Source organism: Temnothorax americanus, unplaced genomic scaffold (genome assembly GCF_048541705.1).
Source record: "Temnothorax americanus isolate GAGA-0224 unplaced genomic scaffold, ASM4854170v1 Scaffold5, whole genome shotgun sequence".
NCBI lineage: Eukaryota > Metazoa > Arthropoda > Insecta > Hymenoptera > Formicidae > Temnothorax > Temnothorax americanus.
In genome coordinates, this window is record NW_027509657.1 from 2,155,246 (window position 1) to 2,164,411 (window position 9,166).

General features: G+C 42.2%; 1 protein-coding gene across 2 annotated transcripts in view; it reads right to left on the reverse strand.

Moving 5' to 3' along the window:
• The window catches only part of LOC143903760 (uncharacterized), a 94,476-nt gene extending 90,776 nt beyond the window's left edge, over positions 1–3,700 (reverse strand). The window contains exon 1 of one of the 2 annotated variants that reach the window (XM_077417649.1): positions 3,244–3,700. The gene's annotated coding sequence lies outside the window, so the exon portion shown is untranslated. Of the gene's footprint in view, positions 1–790; positions 1,350–3,243 lie in introns of those variants that run through there. The other variant, XM_077417648.1, reaches the window with a different exon arrangement.
• Between the last annotated feature and the right edge of the window lie 5,466 nt (positions 3,701–9,166).

The window sequence follows — 9,166 nt, forward strand, 5'->3', positions numbered from 1 at the left end:
ATTTTATCAATCCGAATGAAAATCTCATCCGTTTTAATAAATTATAAGATAAAAGCTACAACCGTTTTCAATTGTAAAAATTCATTGTGCCTCGAGTTTATCGAGAAAAGTATTCCTCTCGTTTCTCATTTCTCCATTCATGTTGGAAGTTAAAATCTACTAAAGGACAACCTTTTTCACCAATACTTCAAACTTTATCTTTATTATTTTCTTATTCGAAACTCACAGACTTACTATGACATCTGTCTCTGTTTTCACAATCGTTTTCGCAATTTAATAATCTGTATGACGTTTTTCACTCTTCCTTATCTTTATATCAACTAATTAATCTAATTTATTTCACGTATTACTATCTACATACAACAATTATTTTAAAATACTAATTAATTACAAACCATTAACTGCAATAAAATTTTCTATAAATTTTACATTCGCCGATATCTTAACGCACCATTGTAAAGCGCTGATCTTGGAAAAAAAAATACTTTTTAGAATTCCTACTGTCGTTCAAACAAAAAGATTTTCTCTCTACTTTATATCCGAATATTTTTCTCTCTGAAAAAGAAAATCTCTACTTTTAATTTTGCTAATTAAATCAATCCTTTATTCTTCACCGTGTTCCTTATCTTCTCTATAACGCAACTAATTTGACACCAGGACAACAAGTGCGACCGACAAATTTCTCATTTCTTCAGCAAGGGTCGGAACTAATTTTTTACGCAATTGAGTTTCCTCGATATACCAAATACCTCGGTAAACAGGCGTCGGGAATTTAATATTAATCGCTCACCTTTATCTCGCGTTGCAACTCGTCACGGGCATACAGCCGAGAGCGCCTAACTTCCGTCACAGCGCGACTAGTAGTCCACTCTCGATCAGCCACTCTTCTCTCAGCGATTATGCGTACCGTGCGAGAAGAGGGTAGTATCGCCACTTTCTCACCCGCTCGCAAGATGCGCGACTGATGATGTTGCACCGATATCTACCCGTTCATCGCGACCCTCGCTTTCTCTCGCTCTCCTACTCTCTCTCTCTCTCTTTTTTCCCCGTTTTCACTCGCTCATTATCGTGCGTTACGCTGAAACCGAATCGGCTTTCTCTCTTGTCGAGTGGACCACCCTATCAAATGTACATGTCTCTTGCCATCTTAGATTCTTGCGTCCCGCAAGGTGTGAACGACTCTCGGGACCGACCGGCACCGACTGAACTCCTGCCGGACGGCAACCCGGAGAACGACGTTCGTGCTCCTGCGCCCCGCGATTCTCGCCGAACGACCCGGAGCCCTGCGGAGCCCGGAGCTGGGCGTCCTCTGGTACGGATTACTTCAAGAATCGACCAGGCTGATAACGTAGAATTCTCGCATCGATACGATTCTATCAACATTGAATAATTCTCGCCAACGTTTATAACTACAAACTGCTCTTTTACTTATTTTTAGATTCGTAAAACTGTATAATTAGCATTAGTTCACGTTGGATAGAATCAGCCCTACGTGAGCGTTAACGCCTCATTTCTTTTAAATCACAATTATATAATATTGTATCGTTATACTAATTATTTTCAATAATTTCAACTTGATATATATTTGTCGTTGTTTACATTAGTGAATATAATTTTTCAAGAAACTTTAATCTAAATGGACATGTCGTATATAGTAATATAAATTTATTGGATATTTATTGTCTCCATGCAGAATTTGACATTTCCTAAAATGGCTCGTTCAGATTTGTATTAACAAAGAATAAAACTTTCTTTTTACTGGCTACTGATATAATAAATTAAGAATTTATCGATAGAGTGAATGTCAAAACGGAGAACTCGTATACCGATAAATGGCATCAACGAATTCAATGAGTCGAGTGACAAAACGATTGATCAAAATATATTAATAGAATTAAGAAAAAAATATAATAAAAAAATTAATTTAATCCAAATGTTATTAAATTGCTGATTATTATCGACTATGAGTGAAACAGAGAAAGAGAGAGAGAAAGAGAGAGAGAGAGAGGGAGAAGGAGAAGAAAAAATGTGTTAGTTAATTGGGGATAAATTTATAATATCTAGGTAATAATATAATTTTAACTATTATACCATGTTGTACAATATTGATTGCATTATCGACTGAATGTATCAGTTGCGGGAAACGAGATATTAAAGCTTTATAAAAAATAAAACTGACAAATATTCCGATTTAAAAAATTGGATGAGATCAATATTATCACATCCTGTAAAAAGTCCAATAACTTGTAATTTTTTGTTTTCACTGTATTTAATTAACAGTTATATTTGTTCTTAACCATTTACCTTGTTTTTATATCCGAAGAACGGGGAGGGGGGGAGGGGGAAACGTGTTTCGTGGAAATTTTCATGGAAATATTTTGCATCGCGATCGAGTTTAAAAATGTTACGACGCACTCGTTACCAATTAAAGCGCATAAAATATTAAAACCTCAGTGTGATATTATCGTTACGTTGCATTAACGTATATTTACGTTGTGGATGTTAACGACATCTGAATATCAGAGCGACAGTCGCACGAATAAAGGCTTCTGAAAGGCCGAAGGGGAATATCGGTCAACGTTTCCACCGCGATACATTTTTACAGCGCGATGTCGTTCCTTATCTCGTCTATTGTTTCATTATTATGCGTTATCACGTAGCGGCCCGAATTCGTAATAGACGAAAATTGAATTGGCTCACGATTAAGCCTTCCGGCGCCAAATCCGAGAGGCGGCCCGAAGATCTTCAATTACCCGTCGCAAAAGGAAATATTTGATCGCGGCAATATAATCGCGACTAAATATTCATCAATTTTCGATACCCGGGCTCACTTTCGTCCTCGATTCAGGACAGGATCGCCACGAGGAAACGGAGAAAACACCCGTGTTCCCCCCGCCGAAACGCGATTCATAATTCATGACTCGTTACGTCCATCTACTACCGGGGGGGGGGGGAGGAGGGGTGACTCGAGGCAGCATCAGGGCCCTTATGCATATTGATACTTTCGCGAAAACGTTAACTCTTTCCCCTCTCCCGAATACTTAAGACGTTGCGCGCTCGACGGTGTTGTCGTACGAGATGTTTGCGCATATAATTCCACTCATCGTGTTTAGATACCCCGGTGCTCATTCGCGTGCCCCCGGCAAATGTTTGCGCAATCCCCCCTCGGCGATATCTCCCTCCATCCCCCGCCGTTCGAGACGATAAGTTAACCGATAAATGCTTCGCTTCGCGTTATCTTACCTCGAACGCTCTCTTCCTCTTTCCTCGTTCGACGATGCTTCAGCAGCGGAACAGGGATCTGGACTCTCTCTCGAAGGCGCCGCGACCCGCGACTGCAAAACGCCAAACTCCTCACCCTCGGCGCCATCTTACTCCATTTCGCGGCCGCCGCCGCGCCGTGCTCGTTAATAACGCCAACGGTCCGAATCGCGCGACAATTTTCTCGACCCTTCTCCACGACTCGAGCGATACGCGCGACACATGATTAACACGATTCGACACTCCCGAGATGCGTCTACACCTCGCACTCGTCCTCCCGTCTATGTACATATTGTACGTATGTATATGTACGTACATACAACCGATACAACGCGAGACGCGAGAAGAGCCCGAAATTCGGCCGCGCGCGAATCTTCCCGACGCGACGCGACGCGACGGCAATTCACACGACACTTTCACGCTTGAGTGACTCCCGCTCCCGCCTCGATGTGTACGATTAGGCGCGCCGGTTGTTTGTTTATACTCGCGAGACGTTGGCCGGCGGGCGCGAGGAGAAGGGGGAGAGGCCCGCTTATCGTATTATTCCGAGACGCCACGCGACACGGTAAAGACGTAGCGTACCGATGGACGACGAGCGACGCCGGACGCGAAGTTGACGACGATCATCGAGCATCGAGCGACTTCACGCAGTTCACGCCGTTTCGTATCCCTTTCGACACTCGGAACGCGAATCGAACGAACCGTCGCGGCCGTCGCGGTAATCAACGATGGTTCGATACGCAATTTGACTTGCACGCCGGATTTACTATGCCGAGAGAGAAATGTCGTTTGTTAAACGCGAGAAACGCGGACGTCTGCGCGAGATACGTATATATGTGCACTGTGCACGTTCGATCGTGGCGATCGCGCGATATGCCCGGCATTGACTACGAAGCCTTGTGTCCACGTCCACGATACTAGGAAATCGCCCCGAGATCTCGGACGGAGAAAAAATTGACCAATCATATTTCGGCAATTGACCAATGCGATTGGTTAATTCCTTCTCCGTCCGAGATCTCGGAGCGATTTCTATAGCATCGTGGACGCAAGGCTTAAGATAGACGTGAACGCGACTCATGCATTCGCGAATAACGCGGGAGGACGGCAACTTCAGCTCGATCTCTAATCGACGCGGCGCGAAATTGAACGATATGAGATTTAAGAGAGATAATTAATGACAATATACTTTGATACGAGACGACCCGCGACGGTTTAACACGTGCGAGCATTTTTAATTACGTACACGATTTCCATAATGAGCGAAATGCAGCTAGGCGTTTTTACTCCGTTTCTCGATTACGGCGCGAAATAACAGGGCTATTATATAAGTACTCGACAACGGACGTTACGTCGATCACGCGACATTTTCAAATAATACGTTTAACCGTTATAGTTTAATTGAATTCAAATTTCGATATTGTAGAAATCTCGTGGTCTTCGTGCTGATGTAGGCACGCAAATCAAAGTATAACAAGTTTTTCCGCGCTTGTATAGCATATCACAAATTGATATTCTTCGAAATTAGACATTTGATAATAGCCCAAGTCGATTTTTGGTGTCAATGCGTCGACGAACAGTCGATGTCGAGTCCCTGATGGGGCTCGATTCTCGAATTCATTCACAAGAGAAACGTATGCGCAAATTATGTTCCTACAGAAAAGTTGCAAGTCGATTGGCTATATCGCATGACTTTTAGCCCGTGCTTTTAGCCAATCAACTTGCAACGTTCCTGTAAAAACAGAATTTGCGCATACGTTTCTCTCGCGAATAAATTCGAGAATCGAGCCCACGGTTTTCGTCATTTTCAACGTCATAGTTATTTTTATGTTAATTGCGTATAATTATGAATATTTCTATGAAGATTTTTATTGTCTTTTGGACAACTTTGTATCGAATTGATGCAAAATCGAAAAGCACAGTATATTCGATGTAGAATTGGGAGGGAAGCAAAAGACAATAATGGCATAAGTAAGAACAATTATGAGATCAAAAATTGACAAAAATATCAACAAATAATCGACGACCATTCATCGACGCATCGATATCAAATCGACGTCGATTCGACTAATCATTCCCGGCTGGGAGTTCATTTGAGATTCAATTTAATCCCGCTAACACACGTGCGATTTTATTTTCGCATTTCGCTTCTTTATTCCGATTTTTCAATACGGGCGGAGCGGCGGTTGCGTTCAATTGGTATTCACGATATACGTTGCCGCGCGCGACACGCGATAAATTATTTTTCCGAAAGCTTTCGAATAGCGGCGATTAATTAATCGTCGATAGATAAAGCACTGAGAGCATATAGAGACATAGATGTGTCGCCGCGGATCGCCGAATTACGTTTACGTTTACAACGGAACGGCGCGCGGCGCGGGGCTCGCGGCTTCTCGTCAACAAGAGTGGGGATGGAGTGGGGATAGGGTGACGTAGGCAACAATACGCGGCGCGCGTTCGACGTATCTAGTTATTTTCTCCCCACTCGGTTCCCACCACTCGTGAGCCAGGAGCCTCGGCTCCATTTCCGAATACCTGCATTACCTGCGCGATCGTCCGTGTCCGTCGGAGCGTCTCGGTGCGTGTCTCGAAGTCTCACGTTGTACGACCGTTTATCTCGCATCTTACGTTCGCGAACAAGGGCGAATGCGATAGACGTTACGTATCAAGAGTGCCGAGTTTCACATATTGCCATATCTATCGTACATTAACGTGTTGCACGGGTGATCACGACAGTTAATTTGCTCGTTCAAACGCGTCGTGTGCGAGCGGTGCGAGTCACGTAGTACGACTCTCGTTCGATTTTCACACGTAGATTAGAAGTCTTCCTCGCGCTTCTATAACTCCTGAAAGTGAAAGATGCGCAACGCGCAGAGTGCCGAATCGCGTATCGGCGACTACTGTGTCGCCGTAAAAATCCATCGCTGTTCGCTCGTCAAGCATTTACGGAGCATCGAGTGAAATATCAAAGTGCGCGAAGTTGTTCGACGATTACCGCTGCGTTCACGTCGCTCGTTCGATGAACGACGACGACGACGACGACCGCGCGCTACGTTCACTCACTACCGTGTCGCGGTGCGTCTCGGAGCGACGCGACGGAGTTAAGTAAATCGCGTCCGGTGCGTTTCGCTTTTCGTGCGCGTGTCGAAAGACGAATGTGCCAACGATCATCGAGAGTGCCTAAACGTGTGGCGGGCGACGGTCGGTTACGATAATGAATGGCGCATATATCTTATTTGTTTAGCGTCGCGCGAATCGCGAGGTTGTCGGGAGCGTCGCGGCGTCTCGGGCTGCATTCCGAAATTCACTGTCAGCAACTTTCAGTACTGAAATTCTATAGTATACGTGACGTAAAATATAGATTTGCAGTACTGACAGTGAATATCGGAATGCAGCCTAGGTGCGTGCTCGAGTTTCATGGCACGTCGGCGCGCGGCGTTTCTATCGTGTTCTATCGTGTTCCATAATCGCCGTAAGCTTCGGAGTGCAAACTCCGTGTCGCCCCTCCTGCTCCTCCCGTCTCTTTTTATTCGACGAAAAATGAGAGTCGCGTGCAAAGTGCCGAATTACGTGTCGCGCGATTATGATAAACTCATATTATTCGCGCGGTATCGTTTAATCGCCGGGGGTGTTAACGCGCGTTCGAATTTCATATTGTGTGTTTTTTTTTATTCGCGCTTTATAACCGCCGAACGTGAATCCGGCGTGTAAATGCACATATATCGGGCGGATATCGGGGCGAGTGCCGAATTATATGATACGCGCGTGCAATTGTAATAGGTCGTTATTCGTATATAACAGGGTAAATCGCGCGAACCGTTATACGCCGCGGAGTGTCGAATTGCGCGAACGAGCCGTTGTCCGTGCTTGTGAAATAATTGCTATAATGGACGCTCGCGACGCCTCACGGGTGCAGCTTCAAAGGCGGGAGACGGCTTGTGAATGCGCCAACTGTTATTGGTAAGATAATTTATATAAATTCGTATAACAATTTTTCTATTTCGATTCCCATATAATTTTCAAACTAAAAAAAATTATAAATACAATTTTATTTTTTTCCTTCGACTTTATATTATTATTTGAATATTTCTTAAACTGTGGGGTTTTATGATAAAAATAAAGAAAGCGAAAGATTTATAAAGTTATTTATTTATTACAAAAAATCGTGCGGGATATGTCTAATTTGAATTTAGATAATGATTTAAAAAATATTAATTATACATTATTTATTTTATAGGATACACCTGGTTAGGTGACAATAGCAGCGACTGAGAATCGGTGAGTGAATCATTTCATATTATACTCGCGTATCTATTTGCGATAACAGAAAATTGTCTCATAATGGTCATGTTTTAACATTTTATATGTTTTTATACGTATAATGTGAATCACATTTCATATTATACTTGCGTATCTATTTGCGATAACAGAAAGTTATCTCACAATGGTTATGTTTTAATACTTTCGTTAAAAAATACTGCGCGTTACAACTACTTCTTTGAGAATCTAGCACAGTATTGGCGAGCAAAAGATATCGTTCCAATAAGAAAAATTATATATATAGAGCGTGTTAAATCTTTAAAAAATATTAAAACCAATTTTCACGTAAGAAATGTCATATGTAATAAAATTATACACAGACCTCGTCAGATTTTTGAGGAAATCGCGCATTAAAAATATCTAGTAACATAATATATGATATTTGATAAAAACACATTTGCATACTAATGTAAAATCCGCATGAAAATATTTGTTCAAAATTTAAACGCTAATTTATTCCTAGTCATCATTAAACATCAGAATTTTTTTCACTGATTGTGAATAAAAGTGAAACGAGATACTAAGATCTCAATTATATGATTGTTTGATAAAGTAATATGAAATAATCGCAAATCGAAAATTAATCGTGCAAGTTCTCTGTCGCATACCTATTTGCTGTCTTAGCGAAACGTTTTGGAAAGTCGTAGTAATTCTTCGCATAACCGGGCGTTTTACATCGAAACTGCTGGTTTTGCCAGGAGGCAGCCACCGTTTCCGATGGCTGAGCCTTGCCAAAGCTCAGCAGTCAACTACGATGATATATAGATATATATACATACGAGATGATATCGCGAGCGGGATATTTCGAAGTTTTATTTGATTCCCGGCAACGCGGAAACACGAATACGTCACTCGAAAATGTAACGAAGACATTTACTTTTATATTTTGTATACACATTGTAACGGTTAGTAATTGCTCAATCGTTTAGAAATAAATCAGTCCATATAATCGCGACGTTCGAATAAGCAGATTTAACTCTTTATTGCTTTTTAATGACGCTTGCGAGTATCGACATAAACACCAAAAACTGAGTATTAATTTATTTTATCTGTCCGCATTTTTTAGAATATTCCACAAAATTGATTCTAATTATCGAAATCTATTCTCAACATTATTAAAATGTATTCTCTTGGTAGGGAAATATCTAAATCAATTCCAAATTCAGAAAATGTATCTCTTTTTTGCTTTCTTTACACATTCTCCAATTGCGTTTTTTCATATTTATTCAACTGCTCGCCTCAAAACAACGCGAAGCAATAGAGAGTTAAGCAAATTCTTGGCGTAAAACTGGCGGGACGTGCTACATTTCGAGGAAACGAGCCGGCGCCGACTTTAAATAAAGCAAGAAAGGAAAAAGGAATGGGGAAATCGAGATATATCCAAGACCAACGCCTATGGTCGAGCTTAATTATTTCGCTCGCGCGCGACGGCGGCAGATTAGAATAAAGCTCACTTTGCGGCGAAAAGACTTCGCCTCGAGAGGAGCAAACGCAATCTGAAGTTGCCAAGTGCGGCTAGGAAAGGGGGTAGAATGGAGGAGGGGGGGGAGGATTGGCTCGCCGGTCTCTGCTCGACCAACACGGATGA